The sequence below is a fragment of the Dromiciops gliroides genome, chromosome 2 (assembly GCF_019393635.1).
Source record: "Dromiciops gliroides isolate mDroGli1 chromosome 2, mDroGli1.pri, whole genome shotgun sequence".
Taxonomy (NCBI): domain Eukaryota; kingdom Metazoa; phylum Chordata; class Mammalia; order Microbiotheria; family Microbiotheriidae; genus Dromiciops; species Dromiciops gliroides.
Window position 1 is genome coordinate 150,037,577 of NC_057862.1, and position 20,198 is coordinate 150,057,774.

General features: G+C 42.4%; 1 protein-coding gene across 9 annotated transcripts in view; it reads right to left on the minus strand.

Annotated features, from left to right (window-relative positions):
• MEGF11 (multiple EGF like domains 11) overlaps positions 1 to 19,859 on the minus strand; it is a 466,023-nt gene extending 446,164 nt beyond the window's left edge. For 7 of the 9 annotated variants that reach the window (XR_006354901.1, XR_006354902.1, XM_043986263.1 and 4 more), the window contains exon 1: positions 19,434 to 19,859. The gene's annotated coding sequence lies outside the window, so the exon portion shown is untranslated. The remainder of the gene's footprint in view (positions 1 to 19,433) is intronic. The other 2 variants (XM_043986260.1, XM_043986259.1) reach the window with 2 other exon arrangements.
• Positions 19,860 to 20,198: the final 339 nt, after the last annotated feature.

Consider the following 20,198-nt stretch of genomic DNA (forward strand, 5'->3'; position numbering starts at 1 on the left):
AGCAATATAACTGACTCAATCACAATGAAGATGATTACAGTCAGTAATCATAATTTTCATCGCTCTACCCTCCACGACAAAATTTTATTTCTTACAGGAATGAAGTTTTATAGGAATAAAGTAACCCAAAATCATCTACAGGTTTAGTCACTCTAAAACCTGGGCCTCTTTTGAGAGGTGATCTAATGCACAATTTACTCTCAAGGTGGTAGAAATAGCATTACTCTTCCTGGAATAATTGTGTGTGGGGTTTTTTTTGTTTTGTTTTGCTTTGTGTTTTTTTTTGGGGGGGGGCAATAAGGGTTAAGTGACTTGCCCAGGGTCACACAACTAGTAAGTGTCAAGTGTCTGAGGCCAAATTTGAACTCAGGCCTTCCGGAATTCAGGGCCGGTGCTTTATCCACTGCACCACCTAGCTACCCCATAATTGTGTTTTTAAAAGGACAAGTGTAGAGTGTAGGATTTAACCAAAGGAAGCTATGGCAGCTACTTGGTGCACTGCACAAAATGCTGTACCTGAGTTCAAATCTGGCTTCAGATACTTAATAGCTGTGTGATCCCGTGTGACTTTAGTCTGCCTGGGTTTTGTTGTGTCATTTCAGTCATACTCGACTCATCATGACTCCATTTTGGTTTTGTGTGTGTGTGTGTGTGTGTGTGTGTGTTGTTGCGGTTTGTTGTGTTTTGTTTTTTTATGGCAAAGATACTGGAGTGGTTTGCTATTTCCTTCTCCAGCTCATTTTACAGACAGGGAAACTGGGTTAAACAGGGTTCAGTGACTTGCCCAGTGACTCCAGCCTGGTGCTTCACTTTGCCACCTAGCTGCCCCTGCCTCAGTTTACTCATATGTAAAACAGGGCTAATAACATCGCCTACTTCAAGGGGTTATTGTGAGGATAAAGTTAGATACTTCTAACTAACTCTACAGAACTTAAAATGCTATATAACTGCAGGCTATTTTTATGAAAGAAATGTCTCCAATGATAGAATTTACATGAGTGGGCAAGAACTTTTAGCATAATTTCCCTGTGCTCCCTCAGATCACACCACACAGAAAGCTATTTCTCCCAGAGGCTGCAATACTCCACAGGGCAGCTCAGGAGTCGAGAAAGTTGTCTTTCTCAGGGTTCCTGGAGATGCCTCCAGAGGGGAAGCAGGAGACTGAGTTGGATGGTCCCAAAAGAGCAGAGGGCAAGATCGGGACAGAATCTCTGGCCAAGCCATCCAAAGATGAAGAAGTCACCACAGCAGGAATCATGATGAGGGATCTGTCTGCCAGCAACTACATTTGCATGCCCAGGGTCCTGCTGTTTTTATGGGCAAGTGCTGTCTACCTCCCACTAGTACCTCCAAAGAGTCTCCTCATATAGGTCATCCCTTTCCTCATCCTCCATCCTACTCCACTCCCTACTCCCCAACATTGGAGGGATACATATGTTGACAAGTTTTGTTGTTGGGTTTTTTTTTTGGGGGGGGGTTTGTTTTGCTTTTTTCAGGGCAATGAGGGTTAAGTGACTTGCCCAGGGTCACACTGCTAGTAAGTGTCAAGTGTCTGAGGCTGGATTTGAACTCAGGTCCTCCTGAATCCAGGGCTGGTGCTTTATCCACTGCACCACCTAGCTGCCCCCAACATGTTAACAGGTTTAATTAATTTACTCCTAGTTCTAATTTTTTACCTTAGATCCTAGGCAGAAGCAAACACCCCTAGAAGCAGGTAAAACTTTTCTAACACAAAGATTGTCCAGAATCAGAAATACCATATGGCTCATGACTTCTCCTACCTGCCAGGTAGAGAGATGTCAAAGTCTCACTGTCCCCAGGTTTCCTTTGTCTGGCTGGTGGGAGGAGACTTCTCTAAGTCATAACCTACAAGGACAAAAGGAGCAAAGCTTTCTGGAGGCTTCACCATCCCCTCTTTATTTTGAGTGTCTCCCCATAACATCTGGGTTTAAGTGGTCTGAGTCAGAAAGTACAGGGAAAACAGTAGGAAAAGGAAGAGAGAAAAAATAGAAAATCGGGTACCACGACCTAGAGGCAAGCAACCACATTTTACCTTGAAAATTTCTGAAGAATAGAAAAAAACCACAATCCATATAGACAATGCAAATGATATGCATGTGATATGCAAACTCATATGCAAATGTGACAATGGCCCGGTGAACTCTTTCATATGCTTGAGTGTGCCCCTGGAGAAAAAGGGGAAAGAGATGTAAAAGGGGCAATTAAGAAAAGGTCTGGGTTGTAGGGGTCATAGCTTTATGAAATTTTAGAGCTAGCAGGAACCTTAGAGATTAATCCAGGTCTCCTAATCCACTGCTCTTTTTTTTTCTTTTTAAATGTTTTATTGATCTGCTTTTCTTTTTCTTATCATTATCATTTCCCACTGTCCCCTTTACCCTCAATAAGGCCCTCCTCTGTAATTAAGTATCATGAAGAGAAATAAATCAACATATCAGTCACATATGACGAACTACATTTCATTCTATATCTATAGTACACCACTAGGGGCGGCCAGGTGGCGCAGTGGATAGAGCACCGGCCCTGGATTCAGGAGGACCTGAGTTCAAATTCGACCTCAGACACTTAACAAGTACCAGCTGTGTGATCCTGGGCAAGTCACTTAACCCCAATTGCCTCACCAAAAAAAATAGTATTAAAAAAAAAAGACGAAGAAATGTGAACTATAGTACACCACTTATTTCTCTGCCAAGAGATGGAAGTATGCTTCACCAACAGTCCTTTGAAGTCAGTGTTGAGGGTGCAGAGCACCCCAGAAGTTCTCTGGGACACACCAAGGAATCTTCTCCTTGAGAAACTAAACCAGAGGACAGATACGCCTAGAGAGATAAGCAGAACCAGGTCAGACTGAGCTAACTTCAGGATCTCCACCCTTCATTCTGATTTCCCTTACCCCTGGGGAGATAAATTTGGGTGTGGCTGTGGCCTTTGTGTCCTGAAGAGAGATCCATAGCCACCCCTCACCCAATTCCACATCACCACCAGTAGGGGATGGTCCTCCCTCACTAAAGGAACTTTCCACAGGCACCCCCATCAGTCCCCTATAAAAGTACCTTCGGGTCTCCTGATCAAGGAGATTGGTACCTCAGAGCCACGTGCTTTGTTCCATATCTATTTCCCCATGAGAAGTCCAAGGATTTCTTTCATGGTTTCCCTTCCCCCCCCCCTTCCCTTGCCCCTAAATAAACTACCATCTTATTGTAACTGCTTTTGTGTGCAAGAGGGTGTAATTCTTTAAAGAGGAATTCCTAAGAACCCCTACCCCAGCCCCAAACCCTGTACCCCATTTCCCCCATAACATCAGCGGGTCCCTACATTGATCAGAGTTCTGAAGTCTTTCAAGGTCATTTTCCTTTAAATTGTTGTGATGATTGTGTTAAATTGTTCTTCTGGTTCCAATGACTTCATTCTGCATCAATTCATATAAGTCTTAAGTTTCTCTGAATTCTTCATATTTGTCATTTCATAGAGTTCAAAATTTACAGTGGGAAAATTCCATTTTATCCATATACTACAATTTTTCCAGTCATTTCCCAATTAATGGATACCTTACTTTCCTTCCAATTTTTAGCTACTACAAAAAAAAATGCTGCTGTAAATATTTTTATTTATATAGGACCTTTCCTTCTAACTTTGACCTCCTCGAGGGGTATATATCTAGTACTTAAGTCACTGGGTCAAAAAGTATGCACAGTTTTGTGTCTTTTAAGATAAAATTCCAAATTGCTTTCTAGAACAAATGCAGACTTTCAAAATATTAACCTTCACAACCATTTTCCAGTTATTACATCACCTTGCAGAAGCTTCCCAACATTAATGGTCCCTGATCCTGTACAGTGTCACCCCGGACATACATGTATATCAAAACCACCAATGAAGATCTTCAAATAAGAGGCAATGTGGTATGGTAAGGGGGACATCCCACTAGATTTAGTATATCCAAATCTCAATTCTGCTCTTTACTAAACCTATATTATTTTGGGCAAGCCAAGTCTGGGCCTCAGTTAGTCTTCTCCTCTATAAAATGAGGTAAGAGAAGACTCAGGTTAAAACAAACATTTTCTAAATGCCTGTTATGTAAAGACTACAATTTTAGACTTTGAGGATATAAAGATTAAAAAAAAGAGAGCCCCTGCCCTCAAGGGCTTACATTCTCCTGGGAAGGATACAACTGGCACACCAAGATACACAAAGTAATTAAAAGAGTAGATGTCTTGGGACTCTTGCAGTCCTAAATCTCTGATCCGGATCATAGCAGTCGATAGGAACACTCAGTTTCGAGACAAACCATTTCAACCTCTCTGGCCAGGGCATCGCAAATGTGATTAGACCCATGTGAGAAGGGAAAGATCATGGGAAAGGACAGAATTCTGTGGATTCCTGTTGATTCGCTTTCTTGGATATCCATAGGAAATTTTTTGGTTTTGGTTTTTTTTTTGTTTTGTTTTGTTTTGTTTTGTTTTGTTTTTTTGGTGGGGCAATGGGGGTTAAGTGACTTGCCCAGGGTCACACAGCTAGTAAGTGTCAAGTGTCTGAGGCTGGATTTGAACTCAGGTCCTCCTGAATCCAGGGCCAGCGCTTTAACCACTGCGCCATCTAGCTGCCCCCTCATAGGAAATTTTTAATCCAAGACTTGCTTCCCCCAACCACCAGCATCATTTGGTGTACCCTCAAGGAATGTGGAATTATATTGATATTAGTCCGTGTGAAATATAATTAGAAAATCAGATGAAGAGGGGGAAAAAAAATCACACATCTCATTACAAGCCAAATGCAAATAATTTCTGGATTTTCTGTGTCATCCTGTTGATTGGGGAAACTGAGAGTGGACTATTTGCAATGCCTAGATTAGATTTAGAGCTAGAAGGGACTTCAAGCATCATCTAGTCCAACCCCCTCATTTTACAGATCTGAGTTCTGAGGCCCAGAGAGGTTATGTGATGTACAGGTAATAAGTAGCAAAGGTAGAATTTGAACCCAGGTTCTCTGACTCCAATTCCAGCAGTCTTTCTGGATGAGTATCTTGCCACTGAAACTAGGTGACTCTGGAGGAGAGAGTGAGGCTAGTGACCTTCCACAGCCCTCCCTCACTTAAATCTGCAAGTTATGACAACACCTCCCAATGTCACACTTCTCTTTTAGAATGAAGAACAAACAACAACTACCTCCCATCAACCTTTTTAACCCACTCCCTTCCCCTGCAAGATGCAAAAATAAGATTTAAAAAAAAAACAGAATAATATAGATTTAGAACTAAGGGAGGGCATTGCCAGCATCTGGTCCAACACCTGCATTTTATAGAGGAGGAAAAAGCAGCCTAATAAGGTTAAAAATGAGCTGCCCAAAATCACACAGGTAATAAAACCAGAGAGAGAATTTGAACCCAGGTCTTCTGATTCCAGATGCTCTTTCTACCATATCACACCACCTCTCAAAATTTTCTTCCTGAATTAATATTGGAAACATTTTCTTTCCTTTCCAGAAAGATCAAAAGGCCCTAGGAAACAGTCAAACATGTTTTAGTCTCCAAGGCTATGTTCACCTGGTATTATTACTGCTGGGATCAGAACTGAGCTGAGGGTAAAGGAGGGAAGGACAGCTAGATAGTACAGTGGATAGAGCACTGAACCTGGAATGATGAAGAACCATCTTCATGAATTAAAATCTGGCCTCAGATACTGACTAGCTGTGTGATCCTGGGCAAGTCACTTAACCCTGTTTGCCTCAGTTTCTTCATCTGTAAAATGAGCTGGGGAAGGAAATGACAAACCACTCCAATATCTTTGCCAAGAAAAACCCAAATGGGGCTGTAAAGAGTCAGACATGACTGAACAACAACAAAAGAGGGAAACATAATGTTGGTTGAGTTCCACCTTCCCTTCCCCCCAAATATCAAGATTAGAGTTAAAATAGCTTTGGGGTGGGGAGGTAGAGGGCAGAGATAGCAAATGACAAGGGAAAGGGGGTGCCCTAGCAGGCACTTATTTATATACCTGGTAACTTTGGGAGGTTCAAATGAAAGGCACTCTGGGTTCTTGACACTAGCTGTGTGATCCTGGGCAAGTCACTTAAAACCAATTGCCTCACCAAAAAAAAAAAAAGGCATTCTGGGAAGACTTGAACCTTAAACTGTAATAACAGGCATGATTAACTGAAGGGGCTATAGGAATGACAAAATGCCAGATTGTTGGTTGGGAATATATTTTAGGACCTCAGACTCCCTTTCCTTATTAATTTTTTTTTTTTGCAGGGCAATGGGGGTTAAATGACTTGCCCAGGGTCACACAGCTAGTAAGTGTCAAGTGTCTGAGGCTGGATTTGAACTCAGGTACTCCTGAATTCAGGGCCATTGCTTTATCCACTGTACCACCTAGCCACCCCTCCTTATTAATATTCATAGGCTCTGTCTTGACTTTATTTTCATATGTAGATTGTTGTCTCCTCCTATGCAAGATAAAAAGTTTAGTTGATTTGGAGTTGAGAATGTTTGTGTTTGCCTATGGTGTTTTTTGTTTTTTTAACCTGGACTAGGAAAACCAATCAGACATAGGAAAGGCATTAGAAGAAGAAGCCAGGGGGCAGCTAGGTGGCGCAGTGGAGAGCACCAGCCCTGGAGTCAGGAGGACCTGAGTTCAAATCCGACCTCAGACACTTAATACTTATTAGCTGTATGACCCTGGGCAAGTCACTTAACCCCAGTTGCCTTGCCCAAAAAAAAAAAAAGAAGAGGCCAGGGGAGTATTTTTTTTCCCAAGATTGTTTTTCCCTCTGATGAAAGTAGGTGCCACTATAATTATCAAGAACTCCTAGAGATAGGTCTTCCCACCCTGTATCTTGGAATCAGTTTTAGAATCAGAAGTTTCCCTAAAAAGAGTTTTCCCTAACGTTCAAATCAAGGCTCAAGCACTCATTGCCTGGAATGACTTAGCTCAAGTCACTTAGCCTCTATAAATCCCTGTTCACTCATATGTAAAACAGAAGGGGCATTGGAGGGTCTGGACTGGGAGACCTCAGAAGTCCCTTCTAGTTGTAAATCTATGATTCTATAACCTATGAAACTTGCAGTCATCCCATCATTACTCTAGAACTTGTCGTAACCAGCATGAGTCCAGTTGAATTCAACAATCATTTAGTAAGTACTTAGGAGGTTCAAGGCACTAGGCACATAAAGATGAAGTATGCCAAGTCCCTAACTTTTAAAGAGCTTACAACCTCATGTTGGGGATGAGGCATTTACCCAAATAGCTGTAAAAACAAGAGGATGTCAAGAGACACAGGTTTGCATTCCTCATTCTCTCCCTTTGTTTTTATCATACCTGAAGCAAAAAGGATCAGACCTATTATGTTCTCAGGCTTCTGTAGACTGTAAGCAGAATACAAAAGAATATTTAGTATCTGCCCTGTAAGAGCTTATAATTCCACTAGGATAAGATGAATGTGTATGAAATCAAAGAAAACAGTGGAAGATAATTTATCACTATACCATTATAATGATATATTACATATGTTATATATCATTAATAATGATAGTATGTCAGTATAAATGCTGTAATACAGCCAGAGCCATAGGTTCAGAAGAGAAAAAACTGAAGGGTAGTAGAGTCTGAGAAAGCTTCGTGGAATGAGCGAGGTTTAAGATGGACCCTGAACAATGGGAAGTTTTGGAAAGATGAGAGAGAGAAGAGAAGGGGTCATCAGGTGAAAGAAGTTTATTTGTGGCAGGGTGGAAGGAAGAAAAATGGAATAGTTATGATCCAATAAGGAGAATGGGCAGGGTGGTGTAGTGGTTAAAGGATTGGTATCTAAGCCAAGAACACAAATTCAAGTACTGAATCAGACATATACTTGAAAGGCAGTCATGGGCAAATCACTTTAACTTCTTAATGCCCCAGTACTACAAGTTGGAAAACTTAGACTAGATGCCAGTCTGCATTGGTAGAGAGAAAAGAGGATTAGAAGAGGGTGAGGAGAAGGAGAGAGAAAAAAGGAGAGGGGAGGGGAAGGGGGGCATGGAGATACCTATCTAATTAGCACTTCTACTAAACTGTAAGATCTGTGAGAGCAAAACAGTTTTATTTATCTCTGTATTCCACTCCAGTGTTTAACTCAGTTCATTGGACACAGTAGATAATGATGGCCTGTTGAATTACTTTTATAGAATAGGCTATGGCCTAGTAGGTGACAGAGTTGAATAAGTAGAAGAAGGATCAAATCACAGACATCCTTGAAAACAAGAATGGGAGTTTAGAAAATTTTATCCAGGCAGTTTTCAAAGGAAATCTAATGCGTAAATCCCTAAAAATTAGAGAAATACATATTAAAGCAATTCTCAAGGAACACCTTATGCCCATCAGATTGGCAAAATTAACCAAAAAAAAAAAAAGGAAAAGGCAAATGCTGGAGAGGTTATGGGAACATAGGTACCTTAATGTACTCTTGGTGAAGCTGTGAACTGGTCCAGACATTCTGGAAAGCAATTTAGAACTATGCGTCCCACCCAAAGTTATTGATATCACTGCTAGATTTATAGCTCCAAAGAAATTAAAAAAAAAAACATTGATAGAAGCTCCTTTATAATGTTTAAGAACTAGAAACTAAGGTATTACCCATCAACTGGGAAATGGCTGAACAAAGTATGGTATGTGAATGCAATAGAACGCTATTGTACTGCAAAAACAGTTTCAGATGATCCTGGGAAGACTTACATGAGTGAACCGAGAAGAGCCAGAAGAACAATTTCTAGGCTAACAACAATGATGTAAAGACAAAGAACTCAAACACTTGATCAACAGTAACCATAATTCCAATCATGACTCATGATTGAAAATGCTATCCACCAGGGGCAGCCAGGTGGCGCAGTGGATAGAGCACCAACCCTGGATTCAGAAGGACCTGAGTTCAAATCTGACCTCAGACCCTTGACACTTACTAGCTGTGTGACCCTGGGCAAGTCATTTAACCTCAATTGCCCCACCAAAAAAATGCTACCCACCTCCTGATGATCTTTGCTGTCAGGAAGCAGATTGAGACAAGCACAATGGAGGAATTTGCCCTGTTTGACTATGTATATTTGTTACAGGGATTTTGTTTCTCTTTCTTTTTAGGGTAGAGTCAGTGGAAGGGAGAGAAAATAGATTTTTGTACATTGAAAAAATTTTTAATTTAATTTTTAAAAACATTCTGGCCAAGCCACAGCTTTATTCCAACTCAAGTGAAAGTTATTCTCTTTAAAACAATATCTCCAGAGGGCAGCTAGGTGGCACAGTGGGTAGGTAAAGCACCGGCCCTGGATTCAGAAGGACCTGAGTTCAAATTCAACCTCAGACACTTGACACTTTCTAGCTGTGTGACCCTGGGAAAGTCACTTAACCCTCATTGCCCCACAAAAACAAAACAAAAAAACCCAATAGTTCCACAAATAACAAAATTAATTGGGAAATTACTAAACGAAGTATGGTATATGAATGATGGAATGGACATTTCCAGAGAAACCTGGGAAGACTTACATGAACTGATGCAGAATGAACAGATCCAGAAGAGAGGACCAATAATTTAGAATGCTATCTTTCTCCTATCAGAGATTATGGACTAAATATGCAGAATGAGACATATATTTTTGGACATGGACAGTGTAGATATTTGTTTTACTTGACTTTTATTTGTTAGGAGGATTTTCCCCCTTTTTTCCCAGTGGGGTAGAGAGGGAAAATAAATGCTTGTTAGTTGGAAAAATAATAATTTTTTAAAGGATAGTCATGGTCCAGGATTGAGGGTAGATTTTTAAAAGTTTTAGGAACAGGAACAGAGAATCTTTATAAACATATTAGTATTACCAGAGTAGGGGGTGCCCTGGGGAGAGGATGAGGTGTAAAATGCTATAGTAGAATTCTGTGTTCAAAAGTAGTGGGGGCAGCTAGGTGGCACAGTGGATAAAGCACCAGCCCTGGAGTCAGGAGTACCCGAGTTCAAATCTGGCCTCAGATACTTAACACTTATTAGCTGTGTGACCCTGGGCAAGTCACTTAACCCCAATTGCCTCACTTAAAAAAAAAAAAGTAGTGAGAAATTGAGTGAGAAAGGCAGGTTAGGCCCAGATTACAGGTTTCTGAATGTTAAGCTATGTAGTTTGAACCCTGTCCTGTAAATAACATGGAGCTGGAGACAATGATGTAGTGTAAGCCAGCAAGAGACATAAAATCAGTGTTTTACACAGATTAATCTGGTAACGTTCTGAGGCTTGTTGCAATTAGTACAATGTCATCTGCAAAAAAGGAGCATTTGGAGAATCTCACCATCAACAGGAAACCCTTCCACCAGCAGGAGCCCCAGGACACAAAAAAGTATTCTCAGGGAAATTTACAATAATGTATAGGAAAGTGGTCTAACAAAAAACTGGGAAACCACAGTGGATGAAAAATGCATACTAGCCAAACTATGACATAGTAATCCATCAAATTATATAGCTAATGAATCAGACCCAAAATTTAGCAGAAGAATCAGACAGGGTTGGAATTGGGAAACCTCATAGCACTTTCAGTGATCTCAAATTTTCCACTACTGTTGCATCACTATCATCTTGGTGAAAAAAAAAAAAGAAAAAATCATCCTAGGTATGTAATATAGCTTCAGCTCATAGAATACAATGACCTGACAAGACAAACATTGATAAACTATGATATGTAAATTAATATAATTATTGCCACACCATAATAAATGACAAATGAAGGATTCAGAGAAATTTGGGAAGACTTGTATTAATTGATGCAGAGTAAAGTAAGCAGAGGCAGGAGAACAATTTACACAATGACTACAATAATTTAAAGGAAAACAGCACTGAAAGAGAATTCTAATCAATGCAGTGACTAATCATGGCTGAAGAGGACTGATAGTGAAGCACATTTTCCTCTCAGCAGGGAGGCAATAGACTACAGGAACAAAATGAGGTATACATTGCCAGGCATAGCCAATGTCTGTTTTAACTGACTTTTTTGGGTGGGAGGGGGTGGGAAGAAATCATCAGGAAGTAACAATGATGTTAAAAGAAAAAAGGACCTCAGAAGAATATCAATTTTATTTTTAGAATTTTTAGATTATTAGATTATTTTTAGAATTTTTGGAATATATTTTTGATGGTTTTTGCTTTTACTTTACAATCATTTCTGTGTGTGTGCTACACACACACCACAGTAATTGAACTCCCCCTTGTAATAAAGAGTTCAGCAAAAACAAATGTACATAACAACGAATTCAATGTCCTGCTCTTATAGTCACTGCTTCTCTGTAAAGAAAAAAAGAGGTATGTTTCATTATCTGTAGAACATTGATTTAGGAGAGAAAAAAATAATTAAACATCCCAAACAACCCACGTTGAATGGTAAGACATAGTGGCATTAAATAGGATGTCTATAGTGTGTTACCAATGATAAGTTTTGCACAAGAAGTCATGTAAAAGCTACCATTAAGACTGTATGATTAGGGGCGGCTAGGTGGCGCAGTGGATAAAGCACCGGCCCTGGATTCAGGAGTTCCTGAGTTCAAATCCGGCCTCAGACACTTGACACTTACTGGCTACTGGCTGTGTGACCCTGGGCAAGTCACTTAACCCCATTGCCCCATAAAAAAAAAAAAAAGACTGTATGATTAGAAGAGGTAAGCCAGTCATGAGATGAAAGTGAGTGATCATTTCAGCAAGGCACTGACACCTCTAAGACACATAAGAAGGACTTCCATCCCCTTAGGCAAATCTTCTTTGGAGGATTTAGTAAGAAATCTGGACAAGCACTGTACTGGATAAATCACAGATATTTGAAAATATCAATACTATCCAGTAGCAATGTGCAGGATAAATGGGAGGGGGAGAGAATGGAGACAAGGAAACTAATTCAAAAGCAATTGCAATGCTTCAGCTATGAGGCACTGGAGTCAAAACTAGGATGGTGGCAATGGAAATAGAAAGAGCAGCATGCTAAAGGCATTATGAAAGAAAGACCAATAGAACTTAGTGAATAATTAGATTGCGGGGGAAGGAGGAATAAGGAGAAAAGAGGAAGAGAGTTTGAGCACAACTGACTAGAAGACAGATAATGCCATCTTCTCCAGTTCATTTCACAGATGAGGAAACTGAGGCAAACAGGATTAAGTGACATAAATGTGAAAGGAAAAGAGATAATTAATTTGGGGTGGTTGCTAGTTATCCAAATAGAAATGGTGACTGGGCAGTCTGAGATATGGAACTGAGGTTTGAGAGAAAGAGATCTGAATGAAAATAGAAAGTTAAGAATCATGAGCATACCTAAATTGATTGAAACCAATGAACCTGACCCTTTCTTTCTAGGGAGTTTGGGATGGGAGAAACAGCTGTTCTAAACTTTTCCCAGAAACTTACTCCCTGGTACTTGTACCTATATTCACAATCATTAGGTAATTTTGACTGAAATCAATCAACATAATAATGTACATAAACAAAGCAGTAAAGATGATCCAATCCATACCTAATAATCCCATTTTACAAATGAGCAAATTAAATTAAGGAAAAGGATGGTCTCCAGTAGATAAAGTACTGAACTTCGGGGGCAGCTAGGTGGTGCAGTGGATAAAACACCAGCCCTGGATTCAGGAGGACCTGAGTTCAAATTTGACCTCAGACCCTAGACACTTACTAGCTGTGTGACCCTGGGTAAGTCATTTAATCCTCATTGTCCCACAAAAACAAAAACAATGAAGTACTGAACTTAAAGTCAGAAAGACCTGGGTTCAAATCTGACCTTAGACATTTACTAGCTGTGTGACTCTGGGAAGGTCACTTAACCCTGTTTTCCTTAGTTTCTTCATCTGTAAAAATGAGCTGGAGAAGGAAATGGCAAACCACTCCTGTATCTCTGCCAAGAAAACCCCAAATGGGGTCACAAAGAGTCAAACATGACTGAACAACAACAAAGTGAATTGCCTAGAATCGTGCCGTAGCAAATCAAAACTTGAATGCCAAAGCCGTAGAATAACAGATCTAAACTTAGAAGGGCCCTTAGAGATCATACATACTCTGCATCAGTTCATAACAACCCTCTCACTCTATAAATGAGGATACTGAGGCCCAGAGAAGTTAAATGACTTGACCAATGTCACACAGGTAGTGAATGCCATAAGCAGGATTTGAACCCAGGTCATGTAACTCCAAAGTCAGGGCTCTTTCCACATTACCACACTGAGTCTCAGTTCTTTTCATTGATCATGACCAAGAGAAATCACAAATATCAAAGATTAAGTTCCTGTCTTCCAGGGCCCTGCAATCTTTCTCCCCCAGCAAGCCACACTGTGATCATAGGCTCTAGACCTATAACATGTTAGAGATCACACAGTCTAATCTCTTCATTTTACACATGAAGAAACTGAGACCCAGAGAAATAAAGTGACTCACCTCAGGTCACACAATAGTAAATAAGCTTCAAATTCAGGTCCTTTGACTTCAAATCCAAGTTATTTTTCCAATATACCCTCTTGGCTTCCTTATGGCACTAGGTTCATGGTAAGAAGTCAAATATTTGTTGATTGATCCTTTACTTGGCTTTGTCAGTTCTGACATCTTTGTTGGTATAGAGTATAAGTTCCTTGAGGGTATGGACTATTTCATTTTTGGTTTTGTATCCCATTGGCTAGCACAATGCATCTAGTAGTCACTTAATGCTTATTGAGTGATTATCACCTATCTTCTCTAGAACTCAAGCTAATTACAAGCTGAAGGTCTTATCTTCCTGAAGTCACTTGATTGTGTTTCTTTCAAATATTTTAGGGTCAGATTGAAATTCAACTTTCTTCTCAGGAACAGATCTATGTTGAATGTGCATAATTACTGCAGCAGGCTTTATTTGCTATAAAAACATGGATTTTTTTTTTTGCTTCTTCTCAACTGTAAAATAATCAATAAATAGAATCCAAATGAAAAATGCCAACATTTAGAAGAACAACTCTTTTATGGTTTTCTTCCTTTGGGGTCTAATTAACACTTCAGGGATAAACTGTGTTGTTACATTTTACTAAACTAAGTTGAGATACAAACTCTAGTTTCTCCTCCTATTGAGAAATCACTTTCATCAGACAAACAGGTGAGATGGCATTTCATAACATGTTTAAATCCTTAAAAGCCCCCAAATTGAAATCGTTAACAAGACAACCTTTAAATGAATAGCATGGACTTGATCCAACTACAATGCATTCATTTCTGTATAATTTTTCCTTGCTTCTCTAAGGAGAGCTGTCACATAGTAACTATCAAATAAAGCATAGACTACCCCATGAGCAGAAGCAGCTATCTCTCTGGCTATGTTTCTTCCTCTAATGAAAAAGACATGCCTTTTGGACAATGACCACCCAGCCTATGAAAGTTTCATGAATCACTTTCACAGTAGATGACACCTTTTCAATTATAATATTCCTATAATAAACCCCCACTGAGCCACAGGGCATGAAATCTACATCCAACAAATGGCACCTATTTATTCCCTAATTATGTTGCAATGTATTCTCTTCCTCTATTGATGAAGATAAAATATTCCTTTAATTCTATGACCTCCTGGGGAGAGGGGGGCCGAGAGACTCATCTCTAAATTATAATTGTAGTTCTGGAGTTCTGGACTCTGCTAATGAAGAGCTGAGGGCTCTCAAGAAAGAAAGTTACCTTCTCTGTGCCTTCAAGCCTTTCATCTATCAGATAGGAAAGAGAAAGGGTTGGATTAATTTGAATCAGAACCAGGAGACCCCCATAAGTGCCTACCTTTGCTTGCTATTCAATTTTTGGAGTTGTGTAATCTATTTTGAATTCAGTTTACCCACCTGTAAAATCTCATGAGCAACAGTTTGGGTATTGGTTGGTGGGGGGGGGGGGTGGACTAGAAGTCAGAAAGACTTGGTTTCAAGCCTTAGTCTAACACAACCTGGCTGGGTGACCCCAGACAATTCATTTAACTAATCGTAAGACACAGAGGAGGTGAGGATCTACCTTGAAGGGTGTTTTGTCATTGGAAGTTCCTTACACCAAAGAAATCTCACTTCTGGTCTAAAAAATAATGAAGCTATGGACTTCCAAAATGCAGCTGTGAGAGCCGGGTACTACACAGCACCTTTCTTTAAGCGTATAATATCAAACCATTATTACTGTTACCACAGCTCCTTTTCTACTCTGCCAGAGGTACTGTTTGCCAAACAATTTGAGAGTCCCTGGTGGAAGGTCATAAATACAACTTTCTCTTCCTTATCCATAGCAACAAGAAGACTGGATCATTTAAACCTACAGATATTCCCCAAACTTCATCTCAGCCAACAGCTTTTACCATCAAGCTTTTAATCAAAGCTAGGCATAAAGAGGTTGGAATTACCAGTGGCATCTTTGTGTAGGGGTAAAAGCATTGGATTCTGATTGAAAACCTTCCTCTCACGATGACTAGCTTTGTGACTGTGGGCAAATTACTTAACCTCTCTGAGCCCCTATTTCTTCTTCTCTAAAATGGAGATAATAATACCAGGAGCACCCATCTCAGAGAGTTGCTGTGAGGATCAAGTGAGATGATATGGTATATAAAGTACTTTGCAAGACTTAAAAAGCTATAGAAATGTCAGCAATAATTATACCCAAGAGGGGCAGTTTAGGACTATGGAAAGAGCACCATGACTGTGGAGTCAAGTGACCTGGCTCCAACTCCTACCCTCGATTCTTACTACATGTGTGACCTTGAGCAAGTGCCTTAAACATCCTTGACCTTAAATGTCATCATCTGTAACATGCCAAAATTGAACCAGGTATGGGGGCAGCTAGGTGGCGCAGTGAATAGAGCACCGGCCCTGGATTCAGGAGTACCTGAGTTCAAATCTGGCCTCAGACACTTAACACTTACTAGCTGTGTGACCCTGGGCAAGTCACTTAACCCCAATTGCCTCACTAAAAAAAAAAAAATTGAACCAGGTAGCCTCTGTGATTGATTCCAGCCCTAGATCTATGATCCAGGTCACTGTGTGTGTGTGTGTGTGTGTGTGTGTGTGTGTGTGTGTGTGTGTGTGTGTGTGTGAGAGAGAGAGAGAGAGAGAGAGAGAGAGAGAGGACCCTTCACACAGTAGGTACTCCATAAATGTTTTGCTGTTAAGGAATAACAAGGAAGTAGTCAAAATGTTGCAAAGCAAAAAGTAGTCCTCGCTGAATCAATGGCACCTAATCAATAAAATCCAATATGCATACTATCTGACCACCCTACTTCAGAATCTAACCAAGGGCTGTCTGATTGTAAGATCAAGCCCTATATTAAAGTGGTCCTAGTTTCTACCCAAGTGCCTTGCTCTCTCCTTACAATTCCAAATTATGATCTACTCCTTGTCCCTTAAGATAAACATCTACAGCTTTCCTACCACTGGATCTTAGGTCAAGTAATTCATACTACCTGGAATGGTCTCACATTTCTGCACATTGAACTCCCCTTTCTCCTTCAAAGCTTAGCTCAGGTCCCATCTCTTCTAGCAAGCCTTCACTGCCTTCCCAATCCAAAGAACATTTCTCCCTCCTCTTAAGTCCTATATCACTTAAGGGTGGCACTTAACTACAACATAAAGTAGTCCTTACCCTCTCTTCTAATTCATAAGATTTAGAGCTAAAAACTCCTAAAAGGCAAGGGCTAGATGATAGGAATCCCTATTATGCTAGCCTATCCCTGGTATTTCAAAAAAGCTAAATTAGTATTTGTTTTGGTCAAGAATGATTCTTGAATCACCAAAATAGTTAACACTTCTATGTACTTTAGAGGTCACAAATCCCCTCACCAGGGACAAGCCAGTGAGGGCAGTATCACCTTATGATTCCCATTTGTTGTTGTTCAGTCTTTTCAGTCGTGTCCCCATTTGGGGGGGGGGGGGGGTTCTTGGCAAAGATGCTGGAATGGTTTGCCATTTCCTTCTTTAGCTCTTTTTACAGATGAGGAAATTGAGGCAACAGGATTAAGTGACTTGCTCAGAGTCACATAGCTAGTGTCTGAGGCCATATTTGAACTCGGAAAGATGAGTCTTCCTGACTCCAGTTCCAGCATGCTATCCATCGTGCCACCTAGCTGCCCTGCAATTCCCATTACAGATTAAGTAAAAGGAGGATTAAAGAGGTTCTGACTTGGCTAAGGCCACACAGATAGTAAGTGGCAGAACTAGGATTCAAAGCTAAGGCCTTTCATTTCAAGTCTATCTGCCAATCTCTGGATTCCCAATGCAGCATTTGCCAAAGAAATAGTACTGCTTGAGACCCCTAAGCCTCCTTCATGCAATCAAGTGCAGTTCTAGCAATCACACAGCCCAGCCTTCCAAAGGCCCCCATTGGAGTCGCAAGTTAACTAACATGTCTCCATTTCCATTTAAATTTTTAAATTTATATTAACTTAAGAGACACTATTTGTTAGTTTTATCCATAATGTTGAATATATCCAGACTGCATTTCCCCAAATACTTGTTGGCTGACATATATGACAAGGTCCAGTCCCTAGGATCCAATCCTAGGTTCTAAGGGGGTATAGCTGAATGACCTCTCCACAAAGCTCTCAGGTGTTACCCTCATTAACCTGAATTTGATTAGACTGGGAAGACCTGAATGGAAACCCACCTGCCTCCTATTCAGGGAGACCTCCTCCAGGACAAAGAAAGCTGGAGTTGAAACTCTTCTATAGTGAAGTCAGAAGTGAGCTCCCAAGACCTGGGCTTTCAGCCCCTTTCCCTCCCCAGGATTTATTCATTCCTCGAAGGAAACAGTTTTGTGCCTTTTCCCCAAACCAATCCCACCCAACCTGCAAGCAGACTCCCAGCCCACCTTTTTGCCCACCCAACCTCCTCCAGTAACCTCTCTTCTCCTTCCCAGAGGTCACAGATTCCCTGTCGGAGAGAATGGCCTCCGAGTCTCGGTCACTGCCTTTCTAGTCTCGGGTGTCCCCAAAAGAATCACCAAGATTCAAAACAAACCCAGCTCACCCAACCCGAGAGACTACTATTCCCTCTTCTCACCCCTGGGGCGATGCCAACGCTTAACCACTTAGCGACACTAGTCTTTTGAAAAGGAAACGTGAAGGGGATGGCGGGGGGAGGCATTTGGGCCTCAGGAGAGGTTTGCAGAGGGTTACCGTGAATGGCTTCGGACACAGCCACGGAGCTGAGATGCTCCGTTAAGGGGAAGCAGCCAGGGCAGCCAAGGGCTACGGAAGAGCCCACAGTCCTGCTTGCCAGCTCTTTGCTATCAAACACACACAGATGCCTGAATCTCAAACAGAGACCCGCGTTTGTCCCATTAGAAATATTCTGGGTTCAAAATTATTATTACTTCAATACTTCAACTCTCCGCGGTCTCATGGGTATGGGGAGCTAGTTTCCGCCAACCAAAGATCGCACCCTCTCTGTGCCTTAGTAGGCGGTCTTTACGAGTTGCTGTGATCAAAAAATAATAATAATAAATAAATAAATGTATTTTAATCACCCAGTGACTCACCTTCTGGGTTATGATCGCAAAATCAATAAACAAACTACATTTGGAAAACCGACTTTGTTTTGGAACACTTAGAGAGGTCATTGCCCTTTTACCCTCTCCTCGAAGTAACACCCCACTACAAAGGGGAAAAGTTAGGAACTCGGGATCCACTCTCCGGGTACAGACAGAGTCGATTCTCAACCCAGCCACGGAAAGCCATTTTCGTTAGGGATAGATGAAGTTAACGCCTCAGTTCCGCGCCCAAGCTTCGCCCCGAGCTAACCCGTTCACTCTGGGTGCCCACTCTGAAAGGGTTTAGGAATCGGGGTGTGGGTCATGGCAGGAGAGAAGGAAAGCCGGCAGTAAGGAGACGGGGTGGGACGGGAGGGGGAGCATTTTTCCTCTTCCCGCCTGCAGAAATGAAGCCACGGGAAAGACCCACGGGAGCAGAAATGGGTACGGTGCCGTGTTCCAGGCACCCCAGGCGAGGTGGCTCCCGACACCGCCTGCGGACCCGAGTCAGCCGCGCGCCCAGCCTCCGGAGACACCCCAGCAGCCGTGCCGCCCACGAGGGACCACGGGGCCGCGGTGCTGCCAGGGTTCTCTCCCTCTGCTCCTTTCCCCCACGTGGAGGGAAGCCGCACGCGGCTGCAGGGACGCCCCGAGTCCGGGGGGGTTCTCTAGCCGGCTTCCCCACAGCCATGCGCCCAGCCTTGTGGGCTCACCTCGGCGCCCCCGGACTCCTGCCGGACCACCCAGGTTCTGGTCACAATCCCCAACCCTCCCCGCAAAACTCGAGTGCCGCATCTTGGATCGAGGCTGAACCCGAGAGAGGCGGCAAGGGCATGAGTAAGGGGAAGGGGTGCGGGGCAAAGTTAGTGTGGGACCCGGCCCCGGGGACCCTTTATTCCCGATCCGCCTCTTCCCGCTCCCCATCACTTACCTACCCTGGCGGCTCCGAGATGACCGGGTCTCCTCGGGAGTCAAAGCGCAGCGGCCGCGAGATGAGGGGAGCTCCGAAGCCTGGTTATCGGGAGCGGAGACTCCGCAACCGGCCCTGCGAGCCGGAGGCTGGAGGAGCGGCGGCGGCTGCAGCTGTTGCCGCGGCTGCCGAACAAGCCCCCACCACTCCCCTCGTCCCTCTGTCTCTCCCTGCTGCCCCTCCTCCCTCTCCCCCTCTCCTTTCCTCTCTTTTTCTTCCTTTCTTCCTCCTTTGATGTCCCTTCTCGATTCCCTCTGACCTACCTTCTCTATTCTATCTCCCAGTCTCTCATTTCTGCTCCTCTCCCTCGGTCTCTCCCTTTTTCTCCATCTCTCTTCCTTCCTCCCTCCCACTCTCTCTCCGCCTCTACGGGTTTGGAGTTGCGGGTGTCCAAGCGGCGTCTACTCAACGTTGCTGGCTAGTCCGGCCGAGGGGCGGGGCGGGCCGCACGTGGGAAAGGGAGGGAGGGAGGGAGGGAGGCAGGCAGGGAGAACCTAAGTGAGCCCCGCGTAAGACCCGCACCTGAGCCGCAGCAAGCTGAAGAGTACACAAGGGACTTTAATCTAGATCGGGAGCAGAGGAAGAGAAAGAAGGACCAGAAAACAAAAGAGAAAACGGCAGGACATCATTAACACGCTAGGAAGACTGGTGTCCAGGCTAGAAGGTCCAAGAATGGGACAGGGGACAGAGAAGCCTTGTTTTTCCTCATCTATAACTCTCTTTTTC